At 44.6% G+C, this 19026-nt stretch overlaps 1 protein-coding gene and 1 long non-coding RNA gene across 5 annotated transcripts in view; one reads left to right on the top strand and one right to left on the bottom strand.

Moving 5' to 3' along the window:
- The window catches only part of PACS1 (phosphofurin acidic cluster sorting protein 1), a 107750-nt gene that overhangs the window by 29973 nt on the left and 58751 nt on the right, over positions 1 to 19026 (top strand). The gene's annotated exons all lie outside the window — the stretch shown is intronic.
- Positions 11916 to 19026, bottom strand: part of LOC122461158 — a 48476-nt gene continuing 41365 nt past the window's right edge. The window contains exons 4-5 of the long non-coding RNA XR_006282928.1: positions 14345 to 16932; positions 11916 to 14219 (exon numbers count right to left, since the gene is read on the bottom strand). This is a non-coding gene — a long non-coding RNA (uncharacterized LOC122461158). The remainder of the gene's footprint in view (positions 14220 to 14344; positions 16933 to 19026) is intronic.

Here is a 19026-nt window from a genome sequence, read left to right as displayed (position 1 = left end):
ACTGTACTTCTGTGTCAGAGAACATCAACAGCCCCCACATGCACAGTGCAGCCTATCAAAGCTAAAATGGCTGTCAGGTACAGTGCTCATCCCTCCAGTCAGTTACTGCTGTGTCTGTTCTGTAGTGCTACTGGGTGACTGTACATAGAGCAGAGCCCCTCAAACCCTTTGAGAAGGAAGGAGGAAGCTTTATTTGAGTTGTTTAGGAATGACAGGCTTCCTATTACCCTGCAGGATCATTTTCAGTTGCTGTTAACAGTCAAGGGTATCGAGACATTGCTTTTTCTGATGTCAGAACATGCAAGTCTCAACAAAGCTTCCATCTAGTATCCTGATGTGTGACTTTCCGGTTGCCACTTGGAGCAGGTTTTGACTTGAGTCAGTGTGGCTAATTGCCTCTGGCAGAACTTGGAACACGGTCCACTGCGTTCAGCAGGAGACTCATGCAGTGGACAGAAGAGTCCTTGAGATGACCTTGGTTGACAGCTGTTTAATGAGTAAACCTTGCTTGGCTTTGGAAAGATTAGTGCCAGGGAGGGTCGGACATGGGATATGTTCTGTTGATGCTTAGCAGCCTGGGAATAAATTAGGTACTTGTCATGATCATTGTAAAGGAGGAGTGATAGAAAATACAGTTAGTATCAAACCCAGGTATATGCCTGGCAGATGGAGCACTAACCCAAGGCTCCAACATTTCATAGCTGTTGAATTTAGCCTTTCTGAATGGCTGAATGAATGTCTGGATGTCAGAGCCCTCTATGCTATTATGAGTGGATGATTCCTTACCTGTAATCCTCCCTAAATTTGCAGTAAGACTTTTTGGCTTTCGTTCGTAGTCTTAACGACCTCTGCTTTGACTCCTTGCTCCAGTTGAGCAGTATTCCAACAAACAAAAGCACTATTTCTCTGTAAATTTTCTAGAATTTTGCTGATCTATGGGCATAAACTTTTAGGAACTATACCCATTCCTCAGGCAGGGAGTTCCACCAGTGGGATACAAAACAGGATCCCACAACACATTATAGTGCGTGTGCATATGTCTCCATAGGATGACTGGCCCTCACAATATTGGCCTTCTACGTGCAGCTTAAATGAATTTTACTCTTTTAGCTGAAGTGATATGGACTTATGCTTTTTGGTGTTGAAGATTGAGTTGCCAGGCTTAAATGTCTGGGGTGTTTTTATTGGTAGCCACAGTTCATTAAAGTACCACTTGAATTAAAATAGCATTATTGGCTTGTGTGTCAGCCTATGACCCCAGTGTTGGTGTAAACTGAACCCAGGGAAACCTGTTACATAGAATTTGTATAGTCATAGGTAGCTAAGGTTTCAATAAATCAGTTATAACTAGCGACCTACGTGGTTAGATTTAAAACTTCTTACTAGAATTGGTGATGGAGAAAGATTTATAATTGCTCTTGCTGTTAAGAATCTTTCCTTACTATCTAGTTTTAAACTATTCTTTGCATACCTTCAGGCTAGTTCTGCCCTCTTTCAAGCCTGAATAATTGCCTTTCTCTGGCTTGGTACAGGTGACCGTTAAAACGCTAAAAGCTTTGAAACTGCAGGTATCTTCCTTTCTGCTGTAGTGAACATTGCTTAAGAACTTTATTGCTGAAACAACTGCTTCAGCACAGATAGAAAAGCTCCACTTCCGTTGGACCAGCTTGGAGAGAAGCTGTTTCATCATCACTGCTTTGAAGGTGGTTGGCTGCTATCAAAGGGTTTTTAAAGCTGAATATATTTGCAACATTAATTTTCATTTGAGCTTGTATCTCTCTCCAAATGTGGCAGGATCCAAGCTGTGCTGTCTCAAATTTCCTTGCACTGAATATTTTCAGTAAAGTGAAAAATCAAGTGAGAAGGGCCCAGAGGTGGGTAATAAAAGCTGATTATAGGCATTGAAAGGCTTCCAGGCAAGGGGAGATTAAAAAAAGAACAGGATTTACATAGCCTACGAAGGTGGTGAATAAGAGGGGACGTAGGAGAGGTGCACGGTACAGTGAATATCAATGCGAGAGTTGCAGATTCCTGGGAACCTTTTTTTTTTTTTTAAATCAACCTTAACTATAGCAGTGCTACTGCTCACGAGAATATATCAAAGGGACAGTGGCCCCACAGATGTATGAAGAGTTACAGTAGATCAGGAAAATGGCCCCGTGAGGCTCCCTGATTGTTCTTTTTCAATGATATCCATATCCAGTGGAGGGCTGGCCGGTAACTTTCTGTCTGAACTGTTTTGTCAAAAAACTGGGTTTTCCACTAAACAAAATTTTTTGCAGAAAGGATCTGCTTTCAGCCAGACAAACACATGCCCCAAATCCGAAATATTTTGATTCAAAATTGCACCACCATGCTTCCATTCTACTCTGAGCCAGACGCCTTGGACAGACTACAAGGTCCATGACTCCAGTGACGCTCCCCAACACCCCTTGCCAAGAGCGTGCATCATGGGAAATGAAGTTCAGCCACAGAGCTTGACCCGCAGAAGAGAGTATGAGAACAAGGCACCCGAACTGCAACTCGTATGAGGCACAACAGTGCCATTTTGAAATGAAATATTTTGGCTTTCAACCAAAAGATTTAAATATTTCTCCAAAAAGTCAATTTTTTCTGTGGGATTTTCCCCCTTGCCCCTCCATTTTTGTGCCAGCTCTGTCTAATCTGTTGTGCTCAGTTTAATACATCCAAAAGATTTGAACACACAGCTGTCTTCACCCTGTTGGTAGTGATGTCCCTTAATCTCTAGTTACGGTCAGTTTGGATGACTCGCAAGTCCAGATAGTTAGCTCAAGCTAGCTATATTGCCTCTCGCATGTAGGGTGACCAGACAGCAAATGTGAAAAATCGGGATGGGGTGGGGGGTAATACGAGCCTATATAAGAAAAAGACCCCAAAATTGGGACTGTTCCTATAAAATTGGGACATCTCATCACCCTACTCACATTGCTCCTGCGAGCAAACTTTTTTCAGGAAACCCAGAGATATGATTTAAAACACACAGGGAGCTGAGATGTTAAGGAAGAAAGTGCCAATCTTTGTACAGTAATTTTCTGGCATCAAACACTCTAAATTGCTATTATTATTTAGCAAACAGATGGAGCAGAGCAATAAGTACTCAAGCTTTCCATCTCGGGCTCTGTCAGAGCTCCTTTATTGCATTATAGCCTTTTAATCCATCTCCAGATTTGTGTGATGTGTCTAAGGAACTTCCCTCTGATATCTGAGTGCCTGCATCAGAGTTGGTTTCATTTCTTCCTAGGGCATTAAATATCCTTGATTCCAAAGCAGTGCCCGCTTCTTAGCCCAGCTGTCTTGGTTTAGTGTTTCCTGCTAGATTCCGAGCTTGCAGTGGCAGAGGAAGAGCTCTGAACAAGCCCAGATTTTCCACCTGGGGCCACCATGTTTTATTTTTACAATCATCAGGGAAGAAATTAACAAGGATTCCAGTCTGGGCATGGTAGTTGGGCTGATTTAATTTGTTTCATTGAAGAGACCATCTGTTTCGAGGACCCTTGCGGAGCTATTGCTGCAAAAGGGGATTTATTATTTAGATGGCAATTAATTCCATTAGGGACAGTATAATGAGAGGTGGTTGTGTAGCACTGTCTGCAATGAGCATATGTTCAAGAACAAGCCATTTGAAGGAAAAAAAATTATATGGATGTAGCTGTTATGGTGCCTTGTGCTTTTCCCCCTTGGTGCTAACAGTGCTTTGAAAGCATCTTTTCATGTAAGGTTTTCAAAGCAAGAGTTTGTGGCAGAACCAGAAACATAACAGGGAGTGCTGGCTCCCAGAGCCACTGCTCCAACCCAACCCAAGACACTAGATATTAAAATGTAGTTCTAATCAAGGTCAATCCATCATTGACTTCTGCCTGGGGGATCAGAATTTCCTTTGCAGTGACAAAACTAGGGTTGTGACTTCCACTGTTAATATGGTGCTGGGAGTGGAACTGTGGGAGAGGGCGCTGCGTTCCATCCTGGCCTTATGCACCCTCAACTCCATCTACCAACTAAGTGTGTCCATTGCAGATTCTTTTACTGTTGATATGTGAGCCAGAAGGAATTCAGCTCTCTGATCCCAGGCTGAATGTGCAGGGCTTCGGGTTACAAAGTAAAGGAAAGTAATTGTTCAGGTCAAACATTGATTAGGAACAACTGAGAAAATTAACTGAACCCCCTGATGCTGCTTTCCAGAGTAGAGCTTCTTTACTGGGTGAGACAACTATAAACAATAAGGATCTAGATATACTGGTGAACCAGGATCACTCCATAATCTAAAAGAGCAAAGCTTGGGTGGGCCTGTAACTCTCTGAAGAGCAAAGATAACAGAAGAGGGTGATTGATGCTTTTCAGTGCCTGGAAAGAGTTTGTCTTCTCTTGAGATCCCCACCCCCACACTGAAGCACGGCTCACCACGCCTTTCTGTGCATGGCGCAGCTGATCGTTAGAAATATTGGAGCATGTTGCATTTACATCTAAGCTATAGCTGAAACAGACCAAAATATGGGAGAGAGACAGGCATTGTAGAGTGAATGAATTGGATGAGATTGAAAGTGGGTGAATGAACAGAACGCTGTGACGCACTGGACCCAATTGGGGAGTGGGAGAGGAGGGAGAAAAGTTTTAATTACACTCCTAGCTCTCCTTTGGCTTTTTGAGATCCCCTGCTACTACCATCCACCCAAGTAAGAGGATGTGGAGTGGAATGAGGGAGGGGGCGATGGTGGTTGGAGAATGAAAGAGGAAAGTTCTACCCCTGCAAGGCCTGGTCAAAGGAGACGCCTTCTGTGCTCCAGTTGCCACTTTTTGTCATTTCCCCAGAATGATTCTGTTGCAGCTGCAAAGGGGTTTGCTGCTGTTAAAGGGAGACTGTGGAATTTCTTCTGTGTGTGTGTTGCACATGTGTTGATTCTCATGGTCCTTAGTTGCCAGCACTGCAGTACTTCCAGCAGCATGTCCAGCCAGCTTCCGGACACCTTATTGTTGTCACCCAGATGAGTCAGGTGAGGCTTGCAACTGGCTAACTTGAACTGTGAGCTCACAAACTACCCACGGGCAGGACTGATACTTTGCTGTGGAAACTCCCCAAGTGGTCCCCATGGCACTGCAGGTGGTAGTGGTGGTGATACATACCAACCAGTATGGCACTGAACCCGGTGCCCAGAGGCTGTGCTAGTTTTCAGGGAGCAGTGGGAGAGACTTGCTAGGACCACTGTCCCGCGGGTGGTGGTAGAGTGTGCTGTGTTGGTGGAGCGCTCATCATTCAGGTAAGACATGAATGCTGATTGCTTGGGTCATGAGGGCCTGTGGTGTTTTTGTAAGAGATAGGTACCAGAGCCTGCATCCTGGCCAAATTCCAGTGTGTGATTGTATTTGGCTTAGTCTCCCCCTTCCGCTCCAGTGCCTTTCCAATTAGAGAATGGATACTGCCCTGCCCAGGGGTGTTGTGAAGGCAGAGGGCACCCTGCAGAGGTGACCAGGGAGGGGGCAGCATGGCCTAGAAGAGTCAGGAAGTCTCTCCTGTGGGCAGCTTGCCCTATGATTGTCAGTTGTATGGGTTTCTTTAACCTTCCTCTTGAAGCATCTGGTACTGGCCACTGTCAGATGGGATACGAGACTAGATGGCCAACTGGTCTGCCCCCCTCTTCCCTCCCAGGCTGTGAGGATTAAACATTTGTGCAGTGTGTAAATGGCTTTATTAATATAATTTCAGGCTTACCATGAATGTTGTGAATAGTGCTCATGGCAGCCAGCTGTGTGTTGGAAGGCAGCTGGGGTATGTGCTGCTGTAAAAGTCTCAACTCTAAGATTGATGTAGATTGAATCTTGCTGATTCTTTTTGCACAACATCTCTGAGCTGACCTCTCCTATGTGGCTGCACAGCTAAAACTGTCCTCTAGGCTCTCCTCTTGCATCTCTGTTACTGCAGTGTCCTCTGCTCTTCGCACCTTGCCCTGCTTGAGTCGATTCAAAATGCTGCTGCAAAGATCCATCTTCCTAGCCTGTTGCTCTGACATGTCCCCCTATTCACATATCCCGCTGCTGGCTCCTCCTTCTCTATCATCATATCAAACCTCAGCTACTTGTCCTTATTTTCCATGCCCCTCATGGCCCATCCCCACCCTACTGTCATCTCTCCCATGCTACTGAGATGTTGAATCCTGTCTCCCTCACCTGTCTTCATCGCCCACTTGTAAAATCTCCCTTTGTGTTTTCTCCCTGCTGTCCCACACACTGGGGAGGTGCTCTTTATAAACATCTGCCACGCTACCTCATTATCTACCTTCAAATCCCGCCTCAAATCTCTCCTTTGCCATGATGCCTACAAAACACTTGACAAGGGTTAGGCAGCTGGTGTGCTGAGACCACAGGCCATAGTGCTGACTGGGTTCCCTGAGCCTCCCCTCTTTGTCTGTATTCATCTGCTGTCTTGTCACATACTTAGTATATGTTTTTCTAGGCAGGGGCTGTCTTTGTTGTGACTAGGCAGCACCTAGCCCAGTGGGGTTCTGGTCCACATCAATACAAATAATAATGTAGTAGTTTTAGTATCTTGGAGTGAAGAGAGCTCCCTAATAGCCAGCATCAAATGTAATCAAAAAGATCTGGGTAACAGGAGAAAACAAGATAACAAAACTGCCTTTCCAATACTACTGTGGCAGGGACTCGCAGGTTCTTTAAGTTCCTCTCGGGGCCACATGCACATTCCACTGAGACCGAAGCTCTGCTATGGTCTGGCCCTTCCATTTCAGTTGAGCATTGCTGTCATTCCTGTGCTTTCCCGTTTCCCTTAGCTGAGGCGCTGGAGGGTGTGAAATAAAATGTACGCTCCTTCCAGGCTAGATTGGGAAGCAAGTTTGGAGTCTTGCCCAGCTCATCAAGTGCAGAAGAAGAGAATAGTGTGTGTTGTGCGTTCATCGAAGCGGTGTGGCAGTCTGAGTTCCCTTCATCTGGCTTAGTAATGTCCAATTAAGGAATCTCCGAGGCCAAACACTCTAATTTGTAATTGTAATGCTCGGCTGGCTAAATTGGTCAATGCACTTTGGGCTTGTGCTTCCTTTTCAGCTGCACTGGAAAAAAAACAAAAACAAAAACAAAAAAACCCCCTCAATACTCTGCTGGATTTGCAGCCTCTGCACACCAGTCTCCTGGCTCCAGAACAGGTGACGCAGGGTATGACTCGGTCATGCACTGCCCTGGAGGGGGCTGGGAGAGATGAATGAAGCCTCAGTAGCCCATTCAGTCCTTGGAGCCTGCCATTAAAGCCCTGTCCTGGTAGGAACTGGAGACACTATAATTATAACCAAAATGAAAAGGAGTACTTGTGGCACCTTAGAGACTAACAAATTTATTAGAGCATAAGCTTTCGTGAGCTACAGCTCACTTCATCGGATGCATTTGGTGGAAAAAACAGAGGAGAGATTTATACACACACACACACACACACACACACACACAGAGAGAACATGAAACAATGGGTTTATCATACACACTGTAAGGAGAGTGATCACTTAAGATAAGCCATCACCAGCAGCAGGGGGGGGAAAGGAGGAAAACCTTTCATGGTGACAAGCAAGGTAGGCTAATTCCAGCAGTTAACAAGAATATCAGAGGAACAGTGGGGGGTGGGGTGGGAGGGAGAAATACCATGGGGAAATAAGAAAAGGAGTACTTGTGGCACCTTAGAGACTAACAAATTTATTAGAGCATAAGCTTTCGTGAGCTACAGCTCACTTCATCGGATGCAATGAAGTGACCTGTAGCTCACGAAAGCTTATGCTCTAATTTGTTAGTCTCTAAGGTGCCACAAGTACTCCTTTTCTTTTTGCGAATACAGACTAACACGGCTGCTACTCTGAAACATGGGGAAATAGTTTTACTTTGTGTAATGACTCATCCATTCCCAGTCTCTATTCAAGCCTAAGTTAATTGTATCCAGTTTGCAAATTAATTCCAATTCAGCAGTCTCTCGTTGGAGTCTGTTTTTGAAGTTTTTTTGTTGAAGTATAGCCACTCTTAGGTCTGTGATCGAGTGACCAGAGAGATTGAAGTGTTCTCCAACTGGTTTTTGAATGTTATAATTCTTGACGTCTGATTTGTGTCCATTCATTCTTTTACGTAGAGACTGTCCAGTTTGGCCAATGTACATGGCAGAGGGGCATTGCTGGCACATGATGGCATATATCACATTGGTAGATGCGCAGGTGAACGAGCCTCTGATAGTGTGGCTGATGTGATTAGGCCCTATGATGGTATCCCCTGAATAGATATGTCGACAGAGTTGGCAACGGGCTTTGTTGCAAGGATAGGTTCCTGGGTTAGTGGTTCTGTTGTGTGGTGTGTGGTTGCTGGTGAGTATTTGCTTCAGATTGGGGGGCTGTCTGTAAGCAAGGACTGGTCTGTCTCCCAAGATCTGTGAGAGTGATGGGTCGTCCTTCAGGATAGGTTGTAGATCCTTGATGATGCGTTGGAGGGGTTTTAGTTGGGGGCTGAAGGTGATGGCTAGTGGCGTTCTGTTGTTTTTCTTTGTTGGGCCTGTCCTGTAGTAGGTGACTTCTGGGTACTCTTCTGGCTCTGTCTATCTATTTCTTCACTTCAGCAGGTGGGTATTGTAGTTGTAGGAATGCATGATAGAGATCTTGTAGGTGTTTGTCTCTGTCTGAGGGGTTGGAGCAAATGCGGTTATATCGTAGCGCTTGGCTGTAGACAATGGATTGAGTGGTATGATCAGGATGAAAGCTAGAGGCATGTAGGTAGGAATAGCGGTCAGTAGGTTTCCGATACAGGGTGGTGTTTATGTGACCATCGCTTATTAGCACCGTAGTGTCCAGGAAGTGGATCTCTTGTGTGGACTGGTCCAGGCTGAGGTTGATGGTGGGATGGAAATTGTTGAAATCATGGTGGAATTCCTCAAGAGCTTCTTTTCCATGGGTCCAGATGATGAAGATGTCATCAATATAGCGCAAGTAGAGTAGGGGCATTAGGGGACGAGAGCTGAGGAAGCGTTGTTCTAAGTCAGCCATAAAAATGTTGGCATACTGTGGGGCCATGCGGGTACCCATCACAGTGCTGCTGATTTGAAGGTATACATTGTCACCAAATGTGAAATAGTTATGGGTCAGGACAGTCACAAAGTTCAGCCACCAGGTTAGCCGTGACAGTATCGGGGATACTGTTCCTGACGGCTTGTAGTCCATCTTTGTGTGGAATGTTGGTGTAGAGGGCTTCTACATCCATAGTGGCTAGGATGGTGTTTTTAGGAAGATCACCAATGGACTGTAGTTTCCTCAGGAAGTCAGTGGTGTCTCGAAGATAGCTGGGATTCAGGGGATACCATCATAGGGCCTAATCACATCAGCCACACTATCAGAGGCTCGTTCACCTGCGCATCTACCAATGTGATATATGCCATCATGTGCCAGCAATGCCCCTCTGCCATGTACATTGGCCAAACTGGACAGTCTCTACGTAAAAGAATGAATGGACACAAATCAGACGTCAAGAATTATAACATTCAAAAACCAGTTGGAGAACACTTCAATCTCTCTGGTCACTCGATCACAGACCTAAGAGTGGCTATACTTCAACAAAAAAAGCTTCAAAAACAGACTCCAAGGAGAGACTGCTGAATTGGAATTAATTTGCAAACTGGATACAATTAACTTAGGCTTGAATAGAGACTGGGAATGGATGAGTCATTACACAAAGTAAAACTATTTCCCCATGAAGAAAAGGAGTACTTGTGGCACCTTAGAGACTAACAAATTTATTAGAGCATAAGCTTTCGTGAGCTACAGCTCACTTCATCGGATGCATCCGATGAAGTGAGCTGTAGCTCACGAAAGCTTATGCTCTAATAAATTTGTTAGTCTCTAAGGTGCCACAAGTACTCCTTTTCTTTTTGCGAATACAGACTAACACGGCTGCTACTCTGAAACCTATAACCAAAATGTGTGAATTATTTAGAGAGACTCAGGATGGGGGCAAAGGTAATATCTTTTATTGGACCAACTTCTGTTGGAAAGAAGGACAAGCTTTTGAGCCAAACAGAGCTCTTCTTCAGGTCTGGAAAACGGTGTGTCACAGCAAATACATGATCGAAGGGCTAGTTTAGCATAAGTAGCTAAGCACATATTCTAAATAAAGAACAGGAGTACTTGTGGCACCTTAGAGACTAACACATTTATTAGAGCGTGTGTGTGTGTATATATATATCTTCTTACTATATGTTCCATTCTATGCATCTGATGAAGTAAGCTGTCGCCCACAAAAGCTTATGCTCTAATAAATGTGTTAGTCTCTAAGGTGCCACAAGTCCTCCTGTTCTTTTTGTGGACACAGACTAACATGGCTGCTACTCTGAAACACATATTCTAAGGGTCCGTTCAAGGTGAAGTGGCCCATTAACACCCATGTAGTCATAGGACAAAAAGGGGGGTTAGTGGGTTACAGATTGTTGTAATCAGCCATAAATCCAGGGTCTCTGTTCAGAACATGATTTTTAGTGTCTATCAGAGTTATGAATTTAAGCTCCCAGGCTTGTCTTTTGAAAGTGTTGAGCAGGTTTCCTTTGATAGGTCATAACAAATTACTTAAGCAGCCAGTGCCCTACGTGCTGTACTAGTGTCATTCCAATGTCCTGATCCTCCTGGGCCACTGGTGGTCTGTCTTCGGGATCATCTCTGTCATCTACCATGACAACTGATGGCACTGAATCTCTCAAGGTGTGGCAAGCTGCACGTTCATTAATGATGGAGCTTGCCACTATGACAGCCCTGACAAACTAGCCCGTTGTTACTTTCCTGATGGCAAGTTAATGAGATTTCCCTACAATGAACCTCCCCACCTGCTCCATGAGTTATATCAGAGAGGCTAATGAAGGCTTGCAGATTGTTGCTCTTTGTAATCTTGCTGTCTCCCAAATCCTGCAGTGCTTTGTGTGCTAGGTGGAGGCAGCCTAGATCCATGTTTGCAGCGTGCACACCGAGCGGTTGGAAGGGTTTGAGATCTAGGTGGACTTGGTAGGAAGGCTGAGCTGTGTTTCCTTTCTGAACTGTGGCCTGCATAGTTGCAGCATGAAGCTGCCTTTTTTTGTCTGACTTCTTGTTCCTTTTTCATGCTCTGGCTCTGGAATTGCCACAGTGAGGCAAACGGCTACTGGGCTTCTGGCCTGTCTGAGCACACTGGAGCGCAAAATCCTTGCTTTATGGATTCAGGAAGTTCAAGGCCAGAAGGGCCATTAGATCATCTAGTCTGACTCCAGTACAGCACAGACCAGAGAATTGCACTCAGTTACCTTGAGCCCATTCACTCGTCTGACTAAAGCAGATCTTCCAGAAAGGCTGGATTTGAAGAGAATAAGCGGTCGTAAATCCACCCCTTTCCTTGGGAGTTTGTTCCAGTGGGAGTCACCTTTCCCGTGAGAAATTTGTGCCTTATTTCTAGCCTGACTTTGTCTAGCTTGCTCCCATTGGGTCTTTTTTTTTTTTTTTTTTTTTTTTTGAGAGCCCTCTGCTACCAGAAATCTTCTCCTCCTTAGGTACTTATGAATGAAATCTGGTCACCTTTTAACTTTCTCTTTTTGTTAAGCTAAATAGGTAAGGGGGTCTGGGGGTGTAAATATACCATTGCTGTTGCTGAGGAAATGTAAACAAATAAAACTATATCACTTGTTTGCATAGGGCCTGCCCAAAATCCAGTATCTTTAGTCCTGAGCTTCCTTTTTTAGTTTTATGGCAACAGCTAACTATTAAACACTAAGCTATGTCTACGCTAGTGATCTTACAGCAGCACAGCTAGACCAATGCAGCTGCACCGCTGTGAGATTGCTGTGTAGCCGCTCTATGCTGATGGGAGAGGGCACTCCCGTCAACATAATAAAACCACCTCAATGAGCAGCAGAAGCTGTGTTGGCGGGAGAAGCTCTCCTGCTGACATAGCACTGTGCACGCTATCATTGATGCTGGCGAAACTTATGTCACTCAGGGGTGTGTGTTTTCCTGTATGGGAAGGGGAATTAAACTGTGTGGGTATAAGGCACTTTGATCCCGGTGTCACTGCATCCGCACTAGGGGCTGTACTGCTGTACATAGATGGGTAAATAATCACAGCCCTAACAGAGAGGATCCTGCCAATGGAAAACGTGCAAGCAGGCCTATACCCTGTTCAGTGGGCAGAGTAGAATGAGCTGGTGGGGTTCTGAACAGGGAGAATGGCAGCTTTGGAATGCAGACATATTTGGTGCTAATTGGCGCAGGTTAGTTAGAGGAGCCAAAGGCTGAACTCCGATCTGCTTCCTGTAGACTAGTGGTAGGGGTAGGTGATATGTGTGGCAGGTACTACCTTTGCTGTGTCTGTTCTGTGAATGATGCCTTCACTTCACAGTGGTTATTGATCAGGTACCTTATGGTTCTTGCTACAAAAAGTCTCACGTGAACAATTGCCCGGCTGCACAGTGCTGGGCTATCAGTCCTGTCAAGCCAGCCAGGGGATTTCTGATTGTATTCTCCTTTCCTGGTTTTGGAAGGGAAACATTAGTCAGTGGCTTTCAACCTTTTTTTTCATTTGGAGACCCCTAAAAAAAATTCAAATGGAGGTGCAGACCCCTTTGGAAATCTTAGACATAGTCTGCAGACCCCCAAGGATCCACGGACCGCAGGTTGAAAACCACTGCATTAGTTGATCTGCACAAAATACCCCAAATACAAAGACTGAAGTCTGTCTTTGAGCAAGGTGAATGAGCAGACCCAGCTCCTGGTCCCACTTCCAGTGATTGGAAAATAATTCTGCATCCTGAGAAGGATTTCTCCCAGCCCAGTATTGATCACTGGCTCCATTCCGTATTTCTGACATTGACATGTGAAAGGATGCATGCTTTGAAAAATAATAGATTGGGAACATTTGTCAACTCAGAATCCCAGTGATGAGACTTTGAGCTGAACTGGAGAGTACTGATATACATTTCGTGGCTACAAGGGGAGTAGTAAATCAGTTATATAATCTCTCTCTCTCTCTCTCTCTCTCTCTCACTCACACTCACACACACACAGGTTTGGCATCCACTTTCCATTTCTCAATGTATTTTCATTCTGCAAAAATCCAGTATGATTTACTGTGAGTAGTTGGAAATGTAAAAGAACCTTATAGCCAGTGAGGACAGGCGTCTGCTAGAGAAAGCAGCTTTAGATATTTGGAGGAGGAGAATTATTCCAAATAAAGAGCCTCGGTGCACCCCAAGGTCCCGAGGATGTGAATCTTGCTTCTAGCAAATACTCTCTTGCGAGCTCTTTCCTCTGGCTGCTAGAGTTAATGCAGCTATTAAAATTGCTTCTGTTCAAGAGCTCATTCCTGTGACCACCCTCTTAACAGTTTGAAGTTTTACAAGATAATTGGACTGTAATTTTCCTTTTATATAAAAGCTTCCTTCAGTAGTCTTAAAAAATAACATTTTCCTCTTTGTTAAATGCTTGTCAGGGTTAGCCTGAATCTGATGCCTGCTTTAACCTTAGACAAAGCCCAAGTGTGTCTATCACACCCCTCCCACTCCAGTCTATTCAGTATAAAACTTTATACTCCTGAAGTCTCTTATGCAATGCTACTACTTTAGGTGAAAGGGGTTTTGATCAAGTTAATTCATGTTGCCCAGGAAAGCTTTTTTCCTTGGAGAGTTCTTTGGCTTTGCAGGCTTTCCCCATGAAAGCTATAGGTAGGGAGGAGAGGTTGCTGTGACGGGTAAATAGGAAATTGACAAAGAATTCATACAGCCTTTCTTCTATGGGAGTGGTAGAGGGCAGACTTCCTGTTGTCAAGGCGAGCAGCACTTCCTCTGATTCCTCCCAGCACTGAGACGTTGGTTGCGGGCAAGGCAGATTGGCTGGCAGGTGAAGAGATGGTTCATTCAAGCTGCCTCTGTTTTATAAAAAAGCAAAGACTGGTCTTTTAAACACTTGCAAAGGCTGCAGGTATCTTACCCACCCTGGAGTGCCAACTGTAGCTATGTATTTAAATGCTCACATTGCAAACAGACTTCCAACATGGTTCCCCTGGCTTTAGGGGTGGAGATTTGCCTCCCTCCACTGTGCTAGAGAAACCATGAAACTGCCAGCCCTCTAGGTAGTTAACGCTTGAGTAAAACTTTACTGGGAAATTGGGAGGCTGGCATGATACTAGAGCATTACAGCATTAGCTGTGCTGTCCTGGACAAATTCAGGGAACTATGCATCCGATGAAGTGAGCTGTAGCTAAATTTGTTAGTCTCTAAGGTGCCACCAGTACTCCTTTTCTTTTTTGCGAATACAGACTAACACGGCTGCTACTCTGAAACCTTTTATCAGGGAACTATGTTCTACTTGCCCTGATTTATCCTGCAGTTGAATTGTGCGTGATATCCCTGGCCTAAAAACTGTTGCATAGTGTTGCTCTGAACTATTAAACAGCTGCCATGTTCCACCCCAGAATTGGCTGCTTTTCAGAGTTGAACAGATTCCTGTTTCATGAAGACCTTGTATCTGTATCTGTATCTGGAGCAATATAAATATAAGGCTGTTATTACATGTACCTCTAAGGTGTAGTTCTTAAAGAATTTTTTAAGTCTACAGAATTGATTTTCAGAGAAATTAAAGATGTACAAAGCTGATTAGTTCAGCTTCACCCACACAGGCTATACTAGAACTAAATTCACCGTCTCTGTGTATGTCATATAGTCCTAGTTTATAAATAAATAAGAGATGTGATCATCTAGTCTGACCTCCTGTGTAAAAACAGGCCATAGAACTTCACTGAATTAATTCTTCTTTGAACTAGAGCAGATCTTTCAGAAAAACATCCAGTCTTGATTTAAAAATTGCCAGTGACGGAGAATCCACAACAGCCCTTGGGAAGTTTAACGTTAAAAATTTGCACCTTGTTTGTAGTTTGAACTTGAATAGCTGCTTCTTCCAGCCATTGGATCTTTTTAGATCTTTGTCTGTTGTCATATTGCTTTAACTGCAACCACAAACCAAACCTGACTACATCTGATAGTACAATAAAGATATTTCTTATGTACAGAGTAGCTGTAAGCTCTTTAGGTCAGGGTCTGTCTTTGTTTTGTTTGTACAGTGCCTAGCACAGTGGGGTCCTGGTCCATGACTGGGCTGCCTGGACACAACCACAGTACCAATAAATAATACTAAAGAACCAATCAGGGTGTCTCTGTGGCACTTCCATAAGCATTCACAGTTGCTAGTTCACTTTCCCCTAGATCTGAAAAATAGCAAACCACCAAGCAGAGCAGAGAGAGAGCCACGCAAACTGGTGGTGCAGATTTCTGGAGTTGTTTAAAATGGGACTGGAAGCTAAGAGTTAATTAAATTCCATTCCAGTGGTGGATATGTGAAGCTATTGCTACTAGCATTAGTTTGTATGGGTGCTGCCTTATAGGCCTCCAAAGCAAAAAGGATCTGTGAATAGTGAGTCTCCTCATTAGCTGATGAGGCTTCTATGTGGGGTCCTGGGTATCTTCTTCACATGTGATTAAATGCTGCTTAATGAAAGGGAATTGCAAAGTAAATTGAATCTCTGTTTTTGTTCATGATCCGTACAAAATTATGGATTTAATGGCTTGTTGACCCCACCCCCAACCTGTAATAACCCTCTCCCTTTCATTCCAACAGGCTGCCTTCAGATCTGGGGAGCAAGTTTAAAATGGTGTCTGTTTTGTTCATGGTCCTTCTTGTACATCTGCCTTGGTTGTCAGTCACATGCCGCTTGCAGTCTGCATTCGGTGTGCCTGTTTCTTGCCATACCCAGGCATTGGACTTCTGCGCATTTGACTTTTTGAGTAGTGATTGTCTTTCTGTGTGATTGTGCAGCACCTAGGCTCCTAGACTGGGGCCTCAGTGCTCTTCCACACACTGCTGCCAATACCAAGCATTCAAAGATCATGATTCAGGCTCTCCAAACTCCTGAGGTTTTTTAAAATACATGGTAGGCTCTCTTAGGGCACTGGCTCCCAAACAGTACTAAGGCAACCCACCAACTGCATTTTGTCATTTTTTGCAACATGCTATTACATATATGCACCCTCCGCTCTGGCACTGCAATTTTAACTCCGGCCTGATGTGGAAGGGATGTCGGGGATATGGTGGGGTTCAGAGATGACCCAGGCCTGCCAATAGTGGGGGGGCAGAGTGAGGGCAGCCGGCGTCAGTGGTGTCATTGAGTATGTTCAGTACAAGCCAAGCAGCAAATCTGAGTGGGCACATGACCCCGCATCACACACACACCCTGCCTCCGGTGGGGTTGGAAAGTGAGTTTACCCCACAGCAGTGGCTCCTTTCCCACAATGCTGGGTCCAGCCTTTCGCCCTGGGCATTATGACCTGGTGCATGGGATCACAGCACCACTAGGTTTGGCCTGAGTGACACTGCAATCTTGTGTACAGGTCATAATGCCCAGAGCCAGGAGCCTGGAGAAACCACTGCTACAGGGTGAATACAGGGTGGATGTGCTCTCTAAGCCCCTGCACTTTACCAGGCTGGGACAAATGTATGTTTGCCTAAGGCAGCCCATCTAGAACCTTCCTGTAACTTGGTAGGTCAGGGCCCACCGTTCGGGAAATACTGCTTTAGGGTGTCGCATTTTCCAAGCTTTTTGCCATAACCATGAAGCTTTGCTTTTTGAAAGCCAAAATTGTCACAAACTAATGTGACTCCAGAACATTGAATAGCATGATGAAATCCTGAGTTAGCAACACTATGCAAAACAACTATGCTAATGATCTGTAGATATCAAAAATGGCTTTGCTTTCTAAACGGGTGATCAGCTGCCATTACTGCAAGTTCAGGAGGATTTTTTTTCTGGGAAGACAGTTGGCATAATTCTTAATAAAGCCATAGATGACGGCAAGTGATGTCTTGTCTTGTTCCTTCGCTCCATTACTTTTGCCTGGAAACAGATGGAATACACAACTACTATTATCTGGGGCTGTTCAGTTTCCTCTGAAACAATTTTAAAGGAATCCTCAAACAAACACTTCCACAGCAGCCTGGTCACTCACATACACAATAAGCTTTGCCTGGCAGAATAACGGGAAAGATTTACTGGTTACACCTCTCTTTATCTCAGGTGCTTTGCTACAGTATGATGTCTTCCGTGCTAGTTGTGACATTGTGCATTTAAGGATGTGTTCAGGTAATATGGAGATTTCTTTCTGTTTAGCTGCTCCTGGAGATCATAGCAGCAGAAGGCAGTTAGGACTATAAGAGACAGGCTGGAGAAAATAGGGATAGTAGCATGAATGGAAGGCGCGCAGAGATCATGGAATATTTTAGCCATGGAGTTGAGCAGTTGTGATGTCTCAGAGCAGTCAGATCTCGGATATGTAGCCTCGTCCACAGCTTTCCCAGAGAGATTCATGAAAAACAGGCGTATCCAACATTGCTGCACCTCTTGTTGGCTCTGGAGATGCAGGCCTGCTGGGTGCGTTAGTGGTGATTCATTGATAATACATGCTGCTCGTTCAGTGCTTTTCATCTGGAGATCTCCAAGCATGTCATGAAGGAAGGTACCGTTCTACAGATGGGAGCTGAGGCAGGAAAGGGGAAGTAACTTGCCCAGGGTCACATAGTGACAGTGGTAGAGTGAGGAATGGAACCGTGGGTCCTTGCTCACTATTTGGTGCCGTAACCAGCAATAGATGCTTCTGTTTTCTCTGGGTCACTACTAAGCACAGGGTACCAATGTGGCCCTGTGGTTTTCTACATTGGTGGAGGGGGGGTCACTTCAGATGAAAGGCCTTGTCTAAACACACAAGGTGCATCAGTTTAACGAAGTCCCTGCAGACTCCTTGCGCAGACACTCTTCAGCCAGTTATGAGAATGACTTTTATTGACTTAGCTTAGCACGATCCCTGACTTAAAGTAAATATTTCCAAAGTACCAAAGTGACTCAGGAGTCTAGATCCCTTTGCCTGGGGCCTCTAACTGCTACTGTTGTACAAATCACTACAAAAGGAGTGTGCAGGTCCCTTCTCTTAAACGGATCAGGTACCTTATGTGTGACTGTTCTGTTTGGAATTTTGTGGTATCTCTGAATGCTTTCCAACGAGCAGTAATGACTTGATTTGGCTTGTTCGTAGTGGTGGCATCTTTCAATTCTCCCTAGCAAATAAATAAATAAATACATTTAAAAAGAAGCACCCTTACCAATCACTGGGCTCTCACTTGCAGAGCAGAATGTAGCAATGTGTGATGGTTTCCTGTGTCTCTTGTCCTTGCATAGTGCTCAGTTTACGCCGCCTGCATACAGCAGCTGGGCACCCCTGCAGAGGAACAGTATGTTTCTCTTTTGTGCTCTTCTTGTATTTTCAGATAATCCCCAGTGAGTTTGTGTGCATTGCTCAACTGCTCGTGCTGGGAAGAACTGAATCTGTCTGTATCCTGCTGACACCAGATAATGATCAAGCTGGGGAAGATTTATTTTAACACAGCCTATTACTGAGCTAGAGCTGAAACCAGTAGCTCTTCTTCTAAACGGTAACATTTTAACCATGTTAAATCAACATAAAAGGAAGAGCCATATGAGATTATTATAATAAACATAGTGTTTTTCCTGTCTTCAGTAGCTGCTGACACATAGAAGGACTGGGTAAAAGGCTCTTGGGATAAAGATAGGGCCCTTCACAGTGGGTGTTGTTTCTGTATGTCAGTCATCTTTATATGCTTGGCATATGTTAGCATCCATAGCAGTACTAAGGAAGCCTCACGCCTCTACTTTTCTGTACAGTAGCATGACCACGAGAGAGAAAGCAAGAATCATAAATCAAGGTGTTCAAAAGTGTCTGACTTTACTTTGGTTATTTTAGTTTGCACATCTGACCTCCCTTTTTCCATGCAAATGGGACCGAAAAAGCTGCTCACCGCCAGCAACTGAGTGTGTGAAGACTTGCCTGTGGATTTCCTTAGCTGGCTGAATGGGACAAGTGCCAACTTGTACTGAGTTAAACAAACAAACACAAGACCCCACTGGCTTCAGACAGCA

The sequence above is a fragment of the Dermochelys coriacea genome, chromosome 7 (genome assembly GCF_009764565.3).
Source record: "Dermochelys coriacea isolate rDerCor1 chromosome 7, rDerCor1.pri.v4, whole genome shotgun sequence".
NCBI classification, from domain to species: domain Eukaryota; kingdom Metazoa; phylum Chordata; order Testudines; family Dermochelyidae; genus Dermochelys; species Dermochelys coriacea.
Note: the sequence above shows the minus strand (reverse complement) of the source record. Positions and strands in the feature narration are given on the sequence as shown.